This window comes from Gorilla gorilla, chromosome 5 (assembly GCF_029281585.2).
Source record: "Gorilla gorilla gorilla isolate KB3781 chromosome 5, NHGRI_mGorGor1-v2.1_pri, whole genome shotgun sequence".
Classification (NCBI taxonomy): Eukaryota; Metazoa; Chordata; class Mammalia; order Primates; family Hominidae; genus Gorilla; species Gorilla gorilla.
The window spans coordinates 2,491,958-2,518,989 of NC_073229.2; positions in this window are offsets into that span (position 1 = coordinate 2,491,958).

The following is a 27,032-nucleotide window of genomic DNA, read 5'->3' on the forward strand; positions in this document are numbered from 1 at the left end:
TCTGTATGTACATGGAAATATCTTCACCGCCATCTGTATGAACATGGAAATATCTACACAGCCATCTGGATGAACATGAAAATATCTACACCGCTATCTGTGTAAACATGCATACATCTTCACTGCTATCTGTATAAACATGGAAATATCTACACCGCTATCTTTATTAACATGGAAATATCTACACGGCTAACTGTTTGAACAGGGAAATATATACAGCGCTATCTGCTTAAAAATGGAAATATCTACACCGCTATCTGTATGAAAATGGAAATATCTACACCGCTATCTGTATGAACATGGAAATATCTACACCGCTATCTGTATGAACATGGAAATACCTTCACCGCCATCTGTATGAACATGGATATATCTACACAGCCATCTGGATGAACATGGAAATATCTGCACCTCTATCTGTATGAACATGGAAATATCTACACCGCTATCTGCATGAACATGGATATATCTACACAGCCATCTGGATGAACATGGAAATATCTACACCGCTATCTGTGTAAACATGCATACATCTTCACCGCTATCTGTATAAACATGGAAATATCTACACCGCTATCTTTATGAACATAGAAATATCTACTCCGCTAACTGTTTGAACAGGGAAATGTATACAGCGCTATCTGCATGAAAATGGAAATATCTACACAGCTATCTGCTTATACATGGAAATATCTACACAGCTATCTCTTTACACATGGAAAAAAATACACCGCTATCTGTATGAACATGGAAATATCTACACCGCCATCTGTATGAACATGGAAATACCTGCACCGCCATCTGTATGAACATATAAATATCTTCACCGCCATCTGTATTAAGTTGGAGATATCTACATCACTATCTGCATAAACATGGAAATAACTACACCGCTATCTGCATAAACATGGAAATATCTACACCGCAATGTGTATAAACATGGAAATATCTACACCGCTATCTGTAAAAACATGGAAATATCTACACCGCTACATGTATAAACATGGAAATATTAGCACCGCTATCTGTATGAACATGGAAATATCTACACCGCCATCTGTATGAACATGGAAATATCTTCACCGCCATCTGTAGGAACATGGATATATCTACACAGCCATCTGTATGAACATGGAAATATCTACACCGCTATCTGTATGAACATGGAAATATCTTCACCGCTATCTGTATGAACATGGAAATATCTTCACCGACATCTGTATGAACATGGATATATCTACACAGCCATCTGGATAAACATGGAAATATCTACACCGCTATCTGTATGAGCATGGAAACATCTACACCGCTATCTGTGTAAACATGCATACATCTTCACCGGTATCTGTATAAACATGGAAATATCTACACCGCTATCTGTGCGAACATGGAAATAAATACACCGCTACCTGTTTGAACATGGAAGTATCTACACCGCTATCTGCATGAACATTTAAATATCTACACAGCCATCTGGATGAACATGGAAATATCTACACCGCTATATGTATGAACATGGAAATACATACACCGCTATCTGTATGAACATGGAAATATCTACACCGCTATCTGTATGAACATGGAAATATCTACACCGCTATCTGTATGAACATGGAAAAATCTTCACCGCCATCTGTATGAACATGGATATATCTACACAGCCATCTGGATGAACATGGAAATATCTGCACCGCTATCTGTATGAACATGGAAATATCTACACCGCTATCTGTATGAACATGGAAATATCTACACCACTATCTTTATGAACATGGAAATGTCTACACCGCTATGTGTATAAACATGGAAATATCTACACCGCTATCTCTTTGAACATGGAAATTTCTACACCGCTATCTGCATGAAAATGGAAATATCTACACAGCTATCTGCATATACATGGAAATATCTACACATCTATCTCTTTAAACATGGAAATAACTACACCGGTATCTCTATAAACATGGAAATATCTACACCGCCATCTGTATGAACTTGGAAGTATCCGCACCGCCATCTGAATGAACATATAAATATCTTCACCGCCAACTGTATGAAGAAGGATATATCTACACCGCTATCTGTATAAACATAGAAATAGCTACACCGCTACCTGTATGAACATGGAAATATCTACACCGCTATCTGTATAAACATGGAAATATGTACACCGCTACCTGTATAAACATGGATGTATCAGCACCGCTATCGGTATAAACATGGCAATATCTACACAGCTATCTGCATATACATGGAAATATCTACAAAGCTATCTATTTACACATGGAAATAACTACACTGCTATCTCTATAAACATGGAAATATCTACACCGCCATCTGTATGAACATGGAAATATCTGCACCGACATCTGTATGAACATATAAATATCTACACCGCCATCTGTATTAAGATGGAGATATCTACACCGCTATCTGTATAAACTTGGAAATATCTACACCGCTATCTGTTAAAACATGGAAATATCTACGCCGTTTTCTGTATCAACAAGGAAATATCTACACTGCTACCTGTATAAACATGGAAATATCAGCACCGCTATCTGTATGATCATGTAAATAGCTACACAGCCATCTGGATGAACATGGAAATATCTACACCGCTATCTGTATGAACATGGAAATAGCTACACTGCTATCTGTATGAACATGGATATATCTACACAGCCATCTGGATGAACATGGAAATATCTACACCGCTATCTGTATGAACATGGAAATAGCTACACTGCTATCCGTATGAACATGGAAATATCTACACCGCTATCTGTATAAACATGGAAATATCTACACAGCTCTCTGTATGTACATGGAAATATCTTCACCGCCATCTGTATGAACATGGAAATATCTACACAGCCATCTGGATGAACATGAAAATATCTACACCACTATCTGTGTAAACATGCATACATCTTCACTGCTATCTGTATAAACATGGAAATATCTACACCGCTATCTTTATTAACATGGAAATATCTACACGGCTAACTGTTTGAACAGGGAAATATATACAGCGCTATCTGCTTAAAAATGGAAATATCTACACCGCTATCTGTATGAAAATGGAAATATCTACACCGCTATCTGTATGAACATGGAAATATCTACACCGCTATCTGTATGAACATGGAAATACCTTCACCGCCATCTGTATGAACATGGATATATCTACACAGCCATCTGGATGAACATGGAAATATCTGCACCTCTATCTGTATGAACATGGAAATATCTACACCGCTATCTGCATGAACATGGATATATCTACACAGCCATCTGGATGAACATGGAAATATCTACACCGCTATCTGTGTAAACATGCATACATCTTCACCGCTATCTGTATAAACATGGAAATATCTACACCGCTATCTTTATGAACATAGAAATATCTACTCCGCTAACTGTTTGAACAGGGAAATGTATACAGCGCTATCTGCATGAAAATGGAAATATCTACACAGCTATCTGCTTATACATGGAAATATCTACACAGCTATCTCTTTACACATGGAAAAAAATACACCGCTATCTGTATGAACATGGAAATATCTACACCGCCATCTGTATGAACATGGAAATACCTGCACCGCCATCTGTATGAACATATAAATATCTTCACCGCCATCTGTATTAAGTTGGAGATATCTACATCACTATCTGCATAAACATGGAAATAACTACACCGCTATCTGCATAAACATGGAAATATCTACACCGCAATGTGTATAAACATGGAAATATCTACACCGCTATCTGTAAAAACATGGAAATATCTACACCGCTACATGTATAAACATGGAAATATTAGCACCGCTATCTGTATGAACATGGAAATATCTACACCGCCATCTGTATGAACATGGAAATATCTTCACCGCCATCTGTAGGAACATGGATATATCTACACAGCCATCTGTATGAACATGGAAATATCTACACCGCTATCTGTATGAACATGGAAATATCTTCACCGCTATCTGTATGAACATGGAAATATCTTCACCGACATCTGTATGAACATGGATATATCTACACAGCCATCTGGATAAACATGGAAATATCTACACCGCTATCTGTATGAGCATGGAAACATCTACACCGCTATCTGTGTAAACATGCATACATCTTCACCGGTATCTGTATAAACATGGAAATATCTACACCGCTATCTGTGCGAACATGGAAATAAATACACCGCTACCTGTTTGAACATGGAAGTATCTACACCGCTATCTGCATGAACATTTAAATATCTACACAGCCATCTGGATGAACATGGAAATATCTACACCGCTATATGTATGAACATGGAAATACATACACCGCTATCTGTATGAACATGGAAATATCTACACCGCTATCTGTATGAACATGGAAATATCTACACCGCTATCTGTATGAAGATGGAAAAATCTTCACCGCCATCTGTATGAACATGGATATATCTACACAGCCATCTGGATGAACATGGAAATATCTGCACCGCTATCTGTATGAACATGGAAATATCTACACCGCTATCTGTATGAACATGGAAATATCTACACCACTATCTTTATGAACATGGAAATGTCTACACCGCTATGTGTATAAACATGGAAATATCTACACCGCTATCTCTTTGAACATGGAAATTTCTACACCGCTATCTGCATGAAAATGGAAATATCTACACAGCTATCTGCATATACATGGAAATATCTACACATCTATCTCTTTAAACATGGAAATAACTACACCGGTATCTCTATAAACATGGAAATATCTACACCGCCATCTGTATGAACTTGGAAGTATCCGCACCGCCATCTGAATGAACATATAAATATCTTCACCGCCAACTGTATGAAGAAGGATATATCTACACCGCTATCTGTATAAACATGGAAATATCTATACCGCTACCTGTATGAACATGGAAATATCTACACCGCTATCTGTATAAACATGGAAATATGTACACCGCTACCTGTATAAACATGGATGTATCAGCACCGCTATCGGTATAAACATGGCAATATCTACACAGCTATCTGCATATACATGGAAATATCTACAAAGCTATCTATTTACACATGGAAATAACTACACTGCTATCTCTATAAACATGGAAATATCTACACCGCCATCTGTATGAACATGGAAATATCTGCACCGACATCTGTATGAACATATAAATATCTACACCGCCATCTGTATTAAGATGGAGATATCTACACCGCTATCTGTATAAACTTGGAAATATCTACACCGCTATCTGTTAAAACATGGAAATATCTACGCCGTTTTCTGTATCAACAAGGAAATATCTACACTGCTACCTGTATAAACATGGAAATATCAGCACCGCTATCTGTATGATCATGTAAATAGCTACACAGCCATCTGGATGAACATGGAAATATCTACACCGCTATCTGTATGAACATGGAAATAGCTACACTGCTATCTGTATGAACATGGATATATCTACACAGCCATCTGGATGAACATGGAAATATCTACACCGCTATCTGTATGAACATGGAAATATCTACACAGCCTTCTGGATGAACTTGAAAATATCTACACCGCTATCTGTGTAAACATGCATACATCTTCACCGCTATCTGTATAAACATGGAAATATCTACCCCGCTACCTGTATAAACATGGATATATCTACACCGCTATCTCTATGAACATGGAAATATCCACACCGCTATCTGTATGAACATGGAAATAGCTACACCGCTATCTGTATGAACATGGAAATATCTACACCGGTATCCGTTTGAACAGGGAAGTATATACACCGCTATCTGCTTGAAAATGGAAATATCTGCACAGCTATCTGCATATACATGGGAAAATCTACACAGCTATCTCTTTACACATGGAAATAACTACACCGCTATCTGTATGAACATGGAAATATATACACTGCCATCTGTATGAACATGGAAATATCTGCACCGCCATCTGTATGAACATATAAATATCTACACCGCCATCTGTATTAAGATGGAGATATCTACACCGCTATCTGTATAAACTTGGAAATATCTACACCGCTATCTGTATAAACATGGAAATATGTACACCACTATCTGTATAAACATGGAAATGTCTACACCGCTACCTGTATAAACATGGAAATATCAGCACCGCTATCTGTATGAACATGTAAATATCTACACCGTTATCTCTATGAACATGGAATTATCTACACCGCTATCTGTATGAACATGGAAATATCTACACCGCTATCTGTATAAACATGGAAATATGTACACCACTACCTGTATAAACATGGAAGTATCAGCACCACTATCGGTATAAACATGGCAATATCTACACGGCTATCTGTATGAACATGGAAATATCTGCACCGCTATCTGTATGAACATGGAAATATCTTCACCGCCATCTGTATGAACATGGATATATCTACACAGCCATCTGGGTGAACATGGAAATATCTACACCGCTATCTGTATGAACATGGAAATATCTACACCGCTATCTGTATGAACATGGAGATATCTACACCGCTATCTGTATAAACATGGAAATATCTACACCGCTATCTGTATGAACATGGAAATATCTTCTCCGCCATCTGTAAGAACATAGATATATCTACACAGCCATCTGTATGAACATGGAAATATCTACACCGCTATCTGTATGAACGTGGAAATATCTACACCGCTATCTGTGTAAACATGTATACATCTTCACCGCTATCTGCATGAAAATGGAAATATCTACACAGCTATCTGCATATACATGGAAATATCTACAAAGCTATCTCTTTACACATGGAAATAACTACACTGCTATCTCTACAAACATGGAAATATCTACACAGCCATCTGGATGAACATGGAAATATCTGCACCTCTATCTGTATGAACATGGAAATATCTACACCGCTATCTGCATGAACATGGATATATCTACACAGCCATCTGGATGAACATGGAAATATATACACCGCTATCTGTGTAAACATGCATACATCTTCACCGCTATCTGTATAAACATGGAAATATCTACACCGCTATCTTTATGAACATAGAAATATCTACTCCGCTAACTGTTTGAACAGGGAAATGTATACAGCGCTATCTGCATGAAAATGGAAATATCTACACAGCTATCTGCTTATACATGGAAATATCTACACAGCTATCTCTTTACACATGGAAAAAAATACACCGCTATCTGTATGAACATGGAAATATCTACACCGCCATCTGTATGAACATATAAATATCTTCACCGCCATCTGTATTAAGTTGGAGATATCTACATCACTATCTGCATAAACATGGAAATAACTACACCGCTATCTGCATAAACATGGAAATATCTACACCGCAATGTGTATAAACATGGAAATATCTACACCGCTATCTGTAAAAACATGGAAATATCTACACCGCTACATGTATAAACATGGAAATATTAGCACCGCTATCTGTATGAACATGGAAATATCTACACCGCCATCTGTATGAACATGGAAATATCTTCACCGCCATCTGTAGGAACATGGATATATCTACACAGCCATCTGTATGAACATGGAAATATCTACACCGCTATCTGTATGAACATGGAAATATCTTCACCGCTATCTGTATGAACATGGAAATATCTTCACCGACATCTGTATGAACATGGATATATCTACACAGCCATCTGGATAAACATGGAAATATCTACACCGCTATCTGTATGAACATGGAAACATCTACACCGCTATCTGTGTAAACATGCATACATCTTCACCGGTATCTGTATAAACATGGAAATATCTACACCGCTATCTGTGCGAACATGGAAATATCTACACCGCTACCTGTTTGAACATGGAAGTATCTACACCGCTATCTGCATGAACATTTAAATATCTACACAGCCATCTGGATGAACATGGAAATATCTACACCGCTATATGTATGAACATGGAAATACATACACCGCTATCTGTATGAACATGGAAATATCTACACCGCTATCTGTATGAACATGGAAATATCTACACCGCTATCTGTATGAACATGGAAAAATCTTCACCGCTATCTGTATGAACATGGATATATCTACACAGCGATCTGGATGAACATGGAAATATCTGCACCGCTATCTGTATGAACATGGAAATATCTACACCGCTATCTGTATGAACATGGAAATATCTACACCACTATCTTTATGAACATGGAAATGTCTACACCGCTATGTGTATAAACATGGAAATATCTACACCGCTATCTCTTTGAACATGGAAATTTCTACACCGCTATCTGCATGAAAATGGAAATATCTACACAGCTATCTGCATATACATGGAAATATCTACACATCTATCTCTTTAAACATGGAAATAACTACACCGGTATCTCTATAAACATGGAAATATCTACACCGCCATCTGTATGAACTTGGAAGTATCCGCACCGCCATCTGAATGAACATATAAATATCTTCACCGCCAACTGTATGAAGAAGGATATATCTACACCGCTATCTGTATAAACATGGAAATATCTATACCGCTACCTGTATGAACATGGAAATATCTACACCGCTATCTGTATAAACATGGAAATATGTACACCGCTACCTGTATAAACATGGATGTATCAGCACCGCTATCGGTATAAACATGGCAATATCTACACAGCTATCTGCATATACATGGAAATATCTACAAAGCTATCTATTTACACATGGAAATAACTACACTGCTATCTCTATAAACATGGAAATATCTACACCGCCATCTGTATGAACATGGAAATATCTGCACCGACATCTGTATGAACATATAAATATCTACACCACCATCTGTATTAAGATGGAGATATCTACACCGCTATCTGTATAAACTTGGAAATATCTACACCGCTATCTGTTAAAACATGGAAATATCTACGCCGTTTTCTGTATAAACAAGGAAATATCTACACTGCTACCTGTATAAACATGGAAATATCAGCACCGCTATCTGTATGATCATGTAAATAGCTACACAGCCATCTGGATGAACATGGAAATATCTACACCGCTATCTGTATGAACATGGAAATAGCTTCACTGCTATCTGTATGAACATGGATATATCTACACAGCCATCTGGATGAACATGGAAATATCTACACCGCTATCTGTATGAACATGGAAATATCTACACAGCCTTCTGGATGAACTTGAAAATATCTACACCGCTATCTGTGTAAACATGCATACATCTTCACCGCTATCTGTATAAACATGGAAATATCTACCCCGCTACCTGTATAAACATGGATATATCTACACCGCTATCTCTATGAACATGGAAATATCCACACCGCTATCTGTATGAACATGGAAATAGCTACACCGCTATCTGTATGAACATGGAAATATCTACACCACTATCTGTATGAACATGGAAATATCTACACCGGTATCCGTTTGAACAGGGAAGTATATACACCGCTATCTGCTTGAAAATGGAAATATCTACACAGCTATCTGCATATACATGGGAAAATCTACACAGCTATCTCTTTACACATGGAAATAACTACACCGCGATCTGTATGAACATGGAAATATATACACTGCCATCTGTATGAACATGAAAATATCTGCACCGCCATCTGTATGAACATATAAATATCTACACCGCCATCTGTATTAAGATGGAGATATCTACACCGCTATCTGTATAAACTTGGAAATATCTACACCGCTATCTGTATAAACATGGAAATATGGACACCACTATCTGTATAAACATGGAAATGTCTACACCGCTACCTGTATAAACATGGAAATATCAGCACCGCTATCTGTATGAACATGTAAATATCTACACCGTTATCTCTATGAACATGGAATTATCTACACCGCTATCTGTATGAACATGGAAATATCTACACCGCTATCTGTATAAACATGGAAATATGTACACCGCTACCTGTATAAACATGGAAGTATCAGCACCGCTATCGGTATAAACATGGCAATATCTACACGGCTATCTGTATGAACATGGAAATATCTGCACCGCTATCTGTATGAACATGGAAATATCTTCACCGCCATCTGTATGAACATGGATATATCTACACTGCCATCTGGGTGAACATGGAAATATCTACACCGCTATCTGTATGAACATGGAAATATCTACACCGCTATCTGTATGAACATGGAGATATCTACACCGCTATCTGTATAAACATGGAAATATCTACACCGCTATCTGTATGAACATGGAAATATCTTCTCCGCCATCTGTAAGAACATAGATATATCTACACAGCCATCTGTATGAACATGGAAATATCTACACCGCTATCTGTATGAACGTGGAAATATCTACACCGCTATCTGTGTAAACATGTATACATCTTCACCGCTATCTGCATGAAAATGGAAATATCTACACAGCTATCTGCATATACATGGAAATATCTACAAAGCTATCTCTTTACACATGGAAATAACTACACTGCTATCTCTACAAACATGGAAATATCTACACCGCCATCTGTATGAACATGGAAATATCTGCACCGACATCTGTATGAACATATAAATATCTACACCGCCATCTGTATTAAGATGGAGATATCTACACCGCTATCTGTATAAACTTGGAAATATCTACACCGCTATCTGTATAAACATGGAAATATCTAAGCCGCTTTCTGTATAAACAAGGAAATATCTACACTGCTACCTGTATAAACATGGAAATATCAGCACCGCTATCTGTATGAACATGTAAATAGCTACACAGCCATCTGGATGAACATGGAAATATCTACACCGCTATCTGTATGAACATGGAAATAGCTACACCGCTATCTGTATGAACATGGAAATATCTACACCGCTATCTGTATGAACATGGAAATATCTTCACCGCCATCTGTATGAACATGGATATATCTACACAGCCATCTGGATGAACATGGAAATATCTACACCGCTATCTGTATGAACATGGAAATAGCTACACTGCTATCCGTATGAACATGGAAATATCTACACCGCTATCTGTATAAACATGGAAATATCTACACAGCTCTCTGTATGAACATGGAAATATCTTCACCGCCATCTGTATGAACATGGAAATATCTACACAGCCATCTGGATGAACATGAAAATATCTACACCGCAATCTGTGTAAACATGCATACATCTTCACTGCTATCTGTATAAACATGGAAATATCTACACCGCTATCTTTATTAACATGGAAATATCTACACGGCTAACTGTTTGAACAGGGAAATATATACACCGCTATCTGCTTAAAAATGGAAATATCTACACCGCTATCTGTATGAAAATGGAAATATCTACACCGCTATCTGTATGAACATGGAAATATCTACACCGCTATCTGTATGAATATGGAAATACCTTCACCGCCATCTGTATGAACATGGATATATCTACACAGCCATCTGGATGAACATGGAAATATCTGCACCACTATCTGTATGAACATGGAAATATCTACACCGCTATCTGCATGAACATGGATATATCTACACAGCCATCTGGATGAACATGGAAATATATACACCGCTATCTGTGTAAACATGCATACATCTTCACCGCTATCTGTATAAACATGGAAATATCTACACCGCTATCTTTATGAACATAGAAATATCTACACCGCTAACTGTTTGAACAGGGAAATGTATACACCGCTATCTGCATGAAAATGGAAATATCTACACAGCTATCTGCTTATACATGGAAATATCTACACAGCTATCTCTTTACACATGGAAAAAAATACACCGCTATCTGTATGAACATGGAAATATCTACACCGCCATCTGTATGAACATGGAAATACCTGCACCGCCATCTGTATGAACATATAAATATCTTCACCGCCATCTGTATTAAGTTGGAGATATCTACATCACTATCTGCATAAACATGGAAATAACTACACCGCTATCTGCATAAACATGGAAATATCTACACCGCAATGTGTATAAACATGGAAATATCTACACCGCTATCTGTAAAAACATGGAAATATCTACACCGCTACATGTATAAACATGGAAATATTAGCACCGCTATCTGTATGAACATGGAAATATCTACACCGCCATCTGTATGAACATGGAAATATCTTCACCGCCATCTGTAGGAACATGGATATATCTACACAGCCATCTGTATGAACATGGAAATATCTACACCGCTATCTGTATGAACATGGAAATATCTTCACCGCTATCTGTATGAACATGGAAATATCTTCACCGACATCTGTATGAACATGGATATATCTACACAGCCATCTGGATAAACATGGAAATATCTACACCGCTATCTGTATGAACATGGAAACATCTACACCGCTATCTGTGTAAACATGCATACATCTTCACCGGTATCTGTATAAACATGGAAATATCTACACCGCTATCTGTGCGAACATGGAAATATCTACACCGCTACCTGTTTGAACATGGAAGTATCTACACCGCTATCTGCATGAACATTTAAATATCTACACAGCCATCTGGATGAACATGGAAATATCTTCACCGCTATATGTATGAACATGGAAATACATACACCGCTATCTGTATGAACATGGAAATATCTACACCGCTATCTGTATGAACATGGAAATATCTACACCGCTATCTGTATGAACATGGAAAAATCTTCACCGCCATCTGTATGAACATGGATATATCTACACAGCCATCTGGATGAACATGGAAATATCTGCACCGCTATCTGTATGAACATGGAAATATCTACACCGCTATCTGTATGAACATGGAAATATCTACACCACTATCTTTATGAACATGGAAATGTCTACACCGCTATGTGTATAAACATGGAAATATCTACACCGCTATCTCTTTGAACATGGAAATTTCTACACCGCTATCTGCATGAAAATGGAAATATCTACACAGCTATCTGCATATACATGGAAATATCTACACATCTATCTCTTTAAACATGGAAATAACTACACCGGTATCTCTATAAACATGGAAATATCTACACCGCCATCTGTATGAACTTGGAAGTATCCGCACCGCCATCTGAATGAACACATAAATATCTTCACCGCCAACTGTATGAAGAAGGATATATCTACACCTCTATCTGTATAAACATGGAAATATCTATACCGCTACCTGTATGAACATGGAAATATCTACACCGCTATCTGTATAAACATGGAAATATGTACACCGCTACCTGTATAAACATGGATGTATCAGCACCGCTATCGGTATAAACATGGCAATATCTACACAGCTATCTGCATATACATGGAAATATCTACAAAGCTATCTATTTACACATGGAAATAACTACACTGCTATCTCTATAAACATGGAAATATCTACACCGCCATCTGTATGAACATGGAAATATCTGCACCGACATCTGTATGAACATATAAATATCTACACCGCCATCTGTATTAAGATGGAGATATCTACACCGCTATCTGTATAAACTTGGAAATATCTACACCGCTATCTGTTAAAACATGGAAATATCTACGCCGTTTTCTGTATAAACAAGGAAATATCTACACTGCTACCTGTATAAACATGGAAATATCAGCGCCGCTATCTGTATGATCATGTAAATAGCTACACAGCCATCTGGATGAACATGGAAATATCTACACCGCTATCTGTATGAACATGGAAATAGCTACACTGCTATCTGTATGAACATGGATATATCTACACAGCCATCTGGATGAACATGGAAATATCTACACCGCTATCTGTATGAACATGGAAATATCTACACAGCCTTCTGGATGAACTTGAAAATATCTACACCGCTATCTGTGTAAACATGCATACATCTTCACCGCTATCTGTATAAACATGGAAATATCTACCCCGCTACCTGTATAAACATGGATATATCTACACCGCTATCTCTATGAACATGGAAATATCCACACCGCTATCTGTATGAACATGGAAATAGCTACACCGCTATCTGTATGAACATGGAAATATCTACACCACTATCTGTATGAACATGGAAATATCTACACCGGTATCCGTTTGAACAGGGAAGTATATACACCGCTATCTGCTTGAAAATGGAAATATCTACACAGCTATCTGCATATACATGGGAAAATCTACACAGCTATCTCTTTACACATGGAAATAACTACACCGCTATCTGTATGAACATGGAAATATATACACTGCCATCTGTATGAACATGGAAATATCTGCACCGCCATCTGTATGAACATATAAATATCTACACCGCCATCTGTATTAAGATGGAGATATCTACACCGCTATCTGTATAAACTTGGAAATATCTACACCGCTATGTGTATAAACATGGAAATATGTACACCACTAACTGTATAAACATGGAAATGTCTACACCGCTACCTGTATAAACATGGAAATATCAGCACCGCTATCTGTATGAACATGTAAATATCTACACCGCTATCTCTATGAACATGGAATTATCTACACCGCTATCTGTATGAACATGGAAATATCTACACCGCTATCTGTATAAACATGGAAATATGTACACCGCTACCTGTATAAACATGGAAGTATCAGCACCGCTATCGGTATAAACATGGCAATATCTACACGGCTATCTGTATGAACATGGAAATACCTGCACCGCTATCTGTATGAACATGGAAATATCTTCACCGCCATCTGTATGAACATGGATATATCTACACAGCCATCTGGGTGAACATGGAAATATCTACACCGCTATCTGTATGAACATGGAAATATCTACACCGCTATCTGTATGAACATGGAGATATCTACACCGCTATCTGTATAAACATGGAAATATCTACACCGCTATCTGTATGAACATGGAAATATCTTCTCCGCCAACTGTAAGAACATAGATATATCTACACAGCCATCTGTATGAACATGGAAATATCTACACCGCTATCTGTATGAACGTGGAAATATCTACACCGCTATCTGTGTAAACATGTATACATCTTCACCGCTATCTGCATGAAAATGGAAATATCTACACAGCTATCTGCATATACATGGAAATATCTACAAAGCTATCTCTTTACACATGGAAATAACTACACTGCTATCTCTATAAACATGGAAATATCTACACCGCCATCTGTATGAACTTGGAAATATCTGCACCGACATCTGTATGAACATATAAATATCTACACCGCCATCTGTATTAAGATGGAGATATCTACACCGCTATCTGTATAAACTTGGAAATATCTACACCGCTATCTGTATAAACATGGAAATATCTATGCCGCTTTCTGTATAAACAAGGAAATATCTACACTGCTACCTGTATAAACATGGAAATATCAGCACCGCTATCTGTATGAACATGTAAATAGCTACACAGCCATCTGGATGAACATGGAAATATCTACACCGCTATCTGTATGAACATGGAAATAGCTACACCGCTATCTGTATGAACATGGAAATATCTACACCGCTATCTGTATGAACATGGAAATATCTTCACCGCCATCTGTATGAACATGGATATATCTACACAGCCATCTGGATGAACATGGAAATATCTACACCGCTATCTGTATGAACATGGAAATAGCTACACTGCTATCCGTATGAACATGGAAATATCTACACCGCTATCTGTATAAACATGGAAATATCTACACAGCTCTCTGTATGAACATGGAAATATCTTCACCGCCATCTGTATGAACATGGAAATATCTACACAGCCATCTGGATGAACATGAAAATATCTACACCGCAATCTGTGTAAACATGCATACATCTTCACTGCTATCTGTATAAACATGGAAATATCTACACCGCTATCTTTATTAACATGGAAATATCTACACGGCTAACTGTTTGAACAGGGAAATATATACACCGCTATCTGCTTAAAAATGGAAATATCTACACCGCTATCTGTATGAAAATGGAAATATCTACACCGCTATCTGTATGAACATGGAAATATCTACACCGCTATCTGTATGAATATGGAAATACCTTCACCGCCATCTGTATGAACATGGATATATCTACACAGCCATCTGGATGAACATGGAAATATCTGCACCACTATCTGTATGAACATGGAAATATCTACACCGCTATCTGCATGAACATGGATATATCTACACAGCCATCTGGATGAACATGGAAATATATACACCGCTATCTGTGTAAACATGCATACATCTTCACCGCTATCTGTATAAACATGGAAATATCTACACCGCTATCTTTATGAACATAGAAATATCTACACCGCTAACTGTTTGAACAGGGAAATGTATACACCGCTATCTGCATGAAAATGGAAATATCTACACAGCTATCTGCTTATACATGGAAATATCTACACAGCTATCTCTTTACACATGGAAAAAAATACACCGCTATCTGTACGAAGATGGAAATATCTACACCGCCATCTGTATGAACATGGAAATACCTGCACCGCCATCTGTATGAACATATAAATATCTTCACCGCCATCTGTATTAAGTTGGAGATATCTACATCACTATCTGCATAAACATGGAAATAACTACACCGCTATCTGCATAAACATGGAAATATCTACACCGCAATGTGTATAAACATGGAAATATCTACACCGCTATCTGTAAAAACATGGAAATATCTACACCGCTACATGTATAAACATGGAAATATTAGCACCGCTATCTGTATGAACATGGAAATATCTACACCGCCATCTGTATGAACATGGAAATATCTTCACCGCCATCTGTAGGAACATGGATATATCTACACAGCCATCTGTATGAACATGGAAATATCTACACCGCTATCTGTATGAACATGGAAATATCTTCACCGCTATCTGTATGAACATGGAAATATCTTCACCGACATCTGTATGAACATGGATATATCTACACAGCCATCTGGATAAACATGGAAATATCTACACCGCTATCTGTATGAACATGGAAACATCTACACCGCTATCTGTGTAAACATGCATACATCTTCACCGGTATCTGTATAAACATGGAAATATCTACACCGCTATCTGTGCGAACATGGAAATATCTACACCGCTACCTGTTTGAACATGGAAGTATCTACACCGCTATCTGCATGAACATTTAAATATCTACACAGCCATCTGGATGAACATGGAAATATCTTCACCGCTATATGTATGAACATGGAAATACATACACCGCTATCTGTATGAACATGGAAATATCTACACCGCTATCTGTATGAACATGGAAATATCTACACCGCTATCTGTATGAACATGGAAAAATCTTCACCGCCATCTGTATGAACATGGATATATCTACACAGCCATCTGGATGAACATGGAAATATCTGCACCGCTATCTGTATGAACATGGAAATATCTACACCGCTATCTGTATGAACATGGAAATATCTACACCACTATCTTTATGAACATGGAAATGTCTACACCGCTATGTGTATAAACATGGAAATATCTACACCGCTATCTCTTTGAACATGGAAATTTCTACACCGCTATCTGCATGAAAATGGAAATATCTACACAGCTATCTGCATATACATGGAAATATCTACACATCTATCTCTTTAAACATGGAAATAACTACACCGGTATCTCTATAAACATGGAAATATCTACACCGCCATCTGTATGAACTTGGAAGTATCCGCACCGCCATCTGAATGAACACATAAATATCTTCACCGCCAACTGTATGAAGAAGGATATATCTACACCTCTATCTGTATAAACATGGAAATATCTATACCGCTACCTGTATGAACATGGAAATATCTACACCGCTATCTGTATAAACATGGAAATATGTACACCGCTACCTGTATAAACATGGATGTATCAGCACCGCTATCGGTATAAACATGGCAATATCTACACAGCTATCTGCATATACATGGAAATATCTACAAAGCTATCTATTTACACATGGAAATAACTACACTGCTATCTCTATAAACATGGAAATATCTACACCGCCATCTGTATGAACATGGAAATATCTGCACCGACATCTGTATGAACATATAAATATCTACACCGCCATCTGTATTAAGATGGAGATATCTACACCGCTATCTGTATAAACTTGGAAATATCTACACCGCTATCTGTTAAAACATGGAAATATCTACGCCGTTTTCTGTATAAACAAGGAAATATCTACACTGCTACCTGTATAAACATGGAAATATCAGCGCCGCTATCTGTATGATCATGTAAATAGCTACACAGCCATCTGGATGAACATGGAAATATCTACACCGCTATCTGTATGAACATGGAAATAGCTACACTGCTATCTGTATGAACATGGATATATCTACACAGCCATCTGGATGAACATGGAAATATCTACACCGCTATCTGTATGAACATGGAAATATCTACACAGCCTTCTGGATGAACTTGAAAATATCTACACCGCTATCTGTGTAAACATGCATACATCTTCACCGCTATCTGTATAAACATGGAAATATCTACCCCGCTACCTGTATAAACATGGATATATCTACACCGCTATCTCTATGAACATGGAAATATCCACACCGCTATCTGTATGAACATGGAAATAGCTACACCGCTATCTGTATGAACATGGAAATATCTACACCACTATCTGTATGAACATGGAAATATCTACACCGGTATCCGTTTGAACAGGGAAGTATATACACCGCTATCTGCTTGAAAATGGAAATATCTACACAGCTATCTGCATATACATGGGAAAATCTACACAGCTATCTCTTTACACATGGAAATAACTACACCGCTATCTGTATGAACATGGAAATATATACACTGCCATCTGTATGAACATGGAAATATCTGCACCGCCATCTGTATGAACATATAAATATCTACACCGCCATCTGTATTAAGATGGAGATATCTACACCGCTATCTGTATAAACTTGGAAATATCTACACCGCTATGTGTATAAACATGGAAATATGTACACCACTAACTGTATAAACATGGAAATGTCTACACCGCTACCTGTATAAACATGGAAATATCAGCACCGCTATCTGTATGAACATGTAAATATCTACACCGCTATCTCTATGAACATGGAATTATCTACACCGCTATCTGTATGAACATGGAAATATCTACACCGCTATCTGTATAAACATGGAAATATGTACACCGCTACCTGTATAAACATGGAAGTATCAGCACCGCTATCGGTATAAACATGGCAATATCTACACGGCTATCTGTATGAACATGGAAATACCTGCACCGCTATCTGTATGAACATGGAAATATCTTCACCGCCATCTGTATGAACATGGATATATCTACACAGCCATCTGGGTGAACATGGAAATATCTACACCGCTATCTGTATGAACATGGAAATATCTACACCGCTATCTGTATGAACATGGAGATATCTACACCGCTATCTGTATAAACATGGAAATATCTACACCGCTATCTGTATGAACATGGAAATATCTTCTCCGCCAACTGTAAGAACATAGATATATCTACACAGCCATCTGTATGAACATGGAAATATCTACACCGCTATCTGTATGAACGTGGAAATATCTACACCGCTATCTGTGTAAACATGTATACATCTTCACCGCTATCTGCATGAAAATGGAAATATCTACACAGCTATCTGCATATACATGGAAATATCTACAAAGCTATCTCTTTACACATGGAAATAACTACACTGCTATCTCTATAAACATGGAAATATCTACACCGCCATCTGTATGAACTTGGAAATATCTGCACCGACATCTGTATGAACATATAAATATCTACACCGCCATCTGTATTAAGATGGAGATATCTACACCGCTATCTGTATAAACTTGGAAATATCTACACCGCTATCTGTATAAACATGGAAATATCTATGCCGCTTTCTGTATAAACAAGGAAATATCTACACTGCTACCTGTATAAACATGGAAATATCAGCACCGCTATCTGTATGAACATGTAAATAGCTACACAGCCATCTGGATGAACATGGAAATATCTACACCGCTATCTGTATGAACATGGAAATAGCTACACCGCTATCTGTATGAACATGGAAATATCTACACCGCTATCTGTATGAACATGGAAATATCTTCACCGCCATCTGTATGAACATGGATATATCTACACAGCCATCTGGATGAACATGGAAATATCTACACCGCCATCTGTATGAACATGGAAATATCTGCACCGACATCTGTATGAACATATAAATATCTACACCGCCATCTGTATTAAGATGGAGATATCTACACCGCTATCTGTATAAACTTGGAAATATCTACACCGCTATCTGTATAAACATGGAAATATCTATGCCGCTTTCTGTATAAACAAGGAAATATCTACACTGCTACCTGTATAAACATGGAAATACCAGCACCGCTATCTGTATGAACATGTAAATAGCTACACCACTATCTGGATGAACATGGAAATATCTACACCGCTATCTGTATGAACATGGAAATAGCTACACTGATATCCGTATTAACATGGAAATATCTACACCGCTATCTGTATAAACATGGAAATATCTACACAGCTCTCTGTATGAACATGGAAATATCTTCACCGCCATCTGTATGAACATGGAAATATCTACACAGCCATCTGGATGAACATGAAAATATCTACACCGCTATCTGTGTAAACATGCATACATCTTCACCGCTATCTGTATAAACATGGAAATATCTACACCGCTATCTTTATTAACATGGAAATATCTACACGGCTAACTGTTTGAACAGGGAAATATATACACCGCTATCTGCTTAAAAATGGAAATATCTACACCGCTATCTGTATGAACATGGAAATATCTACACCGCTATCTGTATGAACATGGAAATATCTACACCGCTATCTGTATGAACATGGAAATACCTTCACCGCCATCTGTATGAACATGGATATATCTACACAGCCATCTGGATGAACATGGAAATATCTGCACCGCTATCTGTATGAACATGGAAATATCTACACCGTTATCTGCATGAACATGGATATATCTACACAGCCATCTGGATGAACATGGAAATATCTACACCGCTATCTGTGTAAACATGCATACATCTTCACCGCTATCTGTATAAACATGGAAATATCTACACCGCTATCTTTATGAACATAGAAATATCTACACCGCTAACTGTTTGAACAGGGAAATGTATACACCGCTATCTGCATGAAAATGGAAATATCTACACAGCTATCTGCTTATACATGGAAATATCTACACAGCTATCTCATTACACATGGAAAAAAATACACGGCTATCTGTATGAACATGGAAATATCTACACCGCCATCTGTATGAACATGGAAATACCTGCACCGCCATCTGTATGAACATATAAATATCTACACCGCCATCTGTATTAAGTTGGAGATATCTACATCACTATCTGCATAAACATGGAAATAACTACACCGCTATCTGCGTAAACATGGAAATATCTACACCGCAATGTGTATAAACATGGAAATATCTACACCGCTATCTGTAAAAACATGGAAATATCTACACCGCTACATGTATAAACATGGAAATATTAGCACCGCTATCTGTATGAACATGGAAATATCTACACCGCCATCTGTATGAACATGGAAATATCTTCACCGCCATCTGTAGGAACATGGATATATCTACACAGCCATCTGTATGAACATGGAAATATCTACACCGCTATCTGTATGAACATGGAAATATCTTCACCGCTATCTGTATGAACATGGAAATATCTTCACCGACATCTGTATGAACATGGATATATCTACACAGCCATCTGGATAAACATGGAAATATCTACACCGCTATCTGTATGAACATGGAAACATCTACACCGCTATCTGTGTAAACATGCATACATCTTCACCGGTATCTGTATAAACATGGAAATATCTACACCGCTATCTGTGCGAACATGGAAATATCTACACCGCTACCTGTTTGAACATGGAAGTATCTACACCGCTATCTGCATGAACATTTAAATATCTACACAGCCATCTGGATGAACATGGAAATATCTTCACCGCTATATGTATGAACATGGAAATACATACACCGCTATCTGTATGAACATGGAAATATCTACACCGCTATCTGTATGAACATGGAAATATCTACACCGCTATCTGTATGAACATGGAAAAATCTTCACCGCCATCTGTATGAACATGGATATATCTACACAGCCATCTGGATGAACATGGAAATATCTGCACCGCTATCTGTATGAACATGGAAATATCTACACCGCTATCTGTATGAACATGGAAATATCTACACCACTATCTTTATGAACATGGAAATGTCTACACCGCTATGTGTATAAACATGGAAATATCTACACCGCTATCTCTTTGAACATGGAAATTTCTACACCGCTATCTGCATGAAAATGGAAATATCTACACAGCTATCTGCATATACATGGAAATATCTACACATCTATCTCTTTAAACATGGAAATAACTACACCGGTATCTCTATAAACATGGAAATATCTACACCGCCATCTGTATGAACTTGGAAGTATCCGCACCGCCATCTGAATGAACACATAAATATCTTCACCGCCAACTGTATGAAGAAGGATATATCTACACCTCTATCTGTATAAACATGGAAATATCTATACCGCTACCTGTATGAACATGGAAATATCTACACCGCTATCTGTATAAACATGGAAATATGTACACCGCTACCTGTATAAACATGGATGTATCAGCACCGCTATCGGTATAAACATGGCAATATCTACACAGCTATCTGCATATACATGGAAATATCTACAAAGCTATCTATTTACACATGGAAATAACTACACTGCTATCTCTATAAACATGGAAATATCTACACCGCCATCTGTATGAACATGGAAATATCTGCACCGACATCTGTATGAACATATAAATATCTACACCGCCATCTGTATTAAGATGGAGATATCTACACCGCTATCTGTATAAACTTGGAAATATCTACACCGCTATCTGTTAAAACATGGAAATATCTACGCCGTTTTCTGTATAAACAAGGAAATATCTACACTGCTACCTGTATAAACATGGAAATATCAGCGCCGCTATCTGTATGATCATGTAAATAGCTACACAGCCATCTGGATGAACATGGAAATATCTACACCGCTATCTGTATGAACATGGAAATAGCTACACTGCTATCTGTATGAACATGGATATATCTACACAGCCATCTGGATGAACATGGAAATATCTACACCGCTATCTGTATGAACATGGAAATATCTACACAGCCTTCTGGATGAACTTGAAAATATCTACACCGCTATCTGTGTAAACATGCATACATCTTCACCGCTATCTGTATAAACATGGAAATATCTACCCCGCTACCTGTATAAACATGGATATATCTACACCGCTATCTCTATGAACATGGAAATATCCACACCGCTATCTGTATGAACATGGAAATAGCTACACCGCTATCTGTATGAACATGGAAATATCTACACCACTATCTGTATGAACATGGAAATATCTACACCGGTATCCGTTTGAACAGGGAAGTATATACACCGCTATCTGCTTGAAAATGGAAATATCTACACAGCTATCTGCATATACATGGGAAAATCTACACAGCTATCTCTTTACACATGGAAATAACTACACCGCTATCTGTATGAACATGGAAATATATACACTGCCATCTGTATGAACATGGAAATATCTGCACCGCCATCTGTATGAACATATAAATATCTACACCGCCATCTGTATTAAGATGGAGATATCTACACCGCTATCTGTATAAACTTGGAAATATCTACACCGCTATGTGTATAAACATGGAAATATGTACACCACTAACTGTATAAACATGGAAATGTCTACACCGCTACCTGTATAAACATGGAAATATCAGCACCGCTATCTGTATGAACATGTAAATATCTACACCGCTATCTCTATGAACATGGAATTATCTACACCGCTATCTGTATGAACATGGAAATATCTACACCGCTATCTGTATAAACATGGAAATATGTACACCGCTACCTGTATAAACATGGAAGTATCAGCACCGCTATCGGTATAAACATGGCAATATCTACACGGCTATCTGTATGAACATGGAAATACCTGCACCGCTATCTGTATGAACATGGAAATATCTTCACCGCCATCTGTATGAACATGGATATATCTACACAGCCATCTGGGTGAACATGGAAATATCTACACCGCTATCTGTATGAACATGGAAATATCTACACCGCTATCTGTATGAACATGGAGATATCTACACCGCTATCTGTATAAACATGGAAATATCTACACCGCTATCTGTATGAACATGGAAATATCTTCTCCGCCAACTGTAAGAACATAGATATATCTACACAGCCATCTGTATGAACATGGAAATATCTACACCGCTATCTGTATGAACGTGGAAATATCTACACCGCTATCTGTGTAAACATGTATACATCTTCACCGCTATCTGCATGAAAATGGAAATATCTACACAGCTATCTGCATATACATGGAAATATCTACAAAGCTATCTCTTTACACATGGAAATAACTACACTGCTATCTCTATAAACATGGAAATATCTACACCGCCATCTGTATGAACTTGGAAATATCTGCACCGACATCTGTATGAACATATAAATATCTACACCGCCATCTGTATTAAGATGGAGATATCTACACCGCTATCTGTATAAACTTGGAAATATCTACACCGCTATCTGTATAAACATGGAAATATCTATGCCGCTTTCTGTATAAACAAGGAAATATCTACACTGCTACCTGTATAAACATGGAAATATCAGCACCGCTATCTGTATGAACATGTAAATAGCTACACAGCCATCTGGATGAACATGGAAATATCTACACCGCTATCTGTATGAACATGGAAATAGCTACACCGCTATCTGTATGAACATGGAAATATCTACACCGCTATCTGTATGAACATGGAAATATCTTCACCGCCATCTGTATGAACATGGATATATCTACACAGCCATCTGGATGAACATGGAAATATCTACACCGCCATCTGTATGAACATGGAAATATCTGCACCGACATCTGTATGAACATATAAATATCTACACCGCCATCTGTATTAAGATGGAGATATCTACACCGCTATCTGTATAAACTTGGAAATATCTACACCGCTATCTGTATAAACATGGAAATATCTATGCCGCTTTCTGTATAAACAAGGAAATATCTACACTGCTACCTGTATAAACATGGAAATACCAGCACCGCTATCTGTATGAACATGTAAATAGCTACACCACTATCTGGATGAACATGGAAATATCTACACCGCTATCTGTATGAACATGGAAATAGCTACACTGATATCCGTATTAACATGGAAATATCTACACCGCTATCTGTATAAACATGGAAATATCTACACAGCTCTCTGTATGAACATGGAAATATCTTCACCGCCATCTGTATGAACATGGAAATATCTACACAGCCATCTGGATGAACATGAAAATATCTACACCGCTATCTGTGTAAACATGCATACATCTTCACCGCTATCTGTATAAACATGGAAATATCTACACCGCTATCTTTATTAACATGGAAATATCTACACGGCTAACTGTTTGAACAGGGAAATATATACACCGCTATCTGCTTAAAAATGGAAATATCTACACCGCTATCTGTATGAACATGGAAATATCTACACCGCTATCTGTATGAACATGGAAATATCTACACCGCTATCTGTATGAACATGGAAATACCTTCACCGCCATCTGTATGAACATGGATATATCTACACAGCCATCTGGATGAACATGGAAATATCTGCACCGCTATCTGTATGAACATGGAAATATCTACACCGTTATCTGCATGAACATGGATATATCTACACAGCCATCTGGATGAACATGGAAATATCTACACCGCTATCTGTGTAAACATGCATACATCTTCACCGCTATCTGTATAAACATGGAAATATCTACACCGCTATCTTTATGAACATAGAAATATCTACACCGCTAACTGTTTGAACAGGGAAATGTATACACCGCTATCTGCATGAAAATGGAAATATCTACACAGCTATCTGCTTATACATGGAAATATCTACACAGCTATCTCATTACACATGGAAAAAAATACACGGCTATCTGTATGAACATGGAAATATCTACACCGCCATCTGTATGAACATGGAAATACCTGCACCGCCATCTGTATGAACATATAAATATCTACACCGCCATCTGTATTAAGTTGGAGATATCTACATCACTATCTGCATAAACATGGAAATAACTACACCGCTATCTGCGTAAACATGGAAATATCTACACCGCAATGTGTATAAACATGGAAATATCTACACCGCTATCTGTAAAAACATGGAAATATCTACACCGCTACATGTATAAACATGGAAATATTAGCACCGCTATCTGTATGAACATGGAAATATCTACACCGCCATCTGTATGAACATGGAAATATCTTCACCGCCATCTGTAGGAACATGGATATATCTACACAGCCATCTGTATGAACATGGAAATATCTACACCGCTATCTGTATGAACATGGAAATATCTTCACCGCTATCTGTATGAACATGGAAATATCTTCACCGACATCTGTATGAACATGGATATATCTACACAGCCATCTGGATAAACATGGAAATATCTACACCGCTATCTGTATGAACATGGAAACATCTACACCGCTATCTGTGTAAACATGCATACATCTTCACCGGTATCTGTATAAACATGGAAATATCTACACCGCTATCTGTGCGAACATGGAAATATCTACACCGCTACCTGTTTGAACATGGAAGTATCTA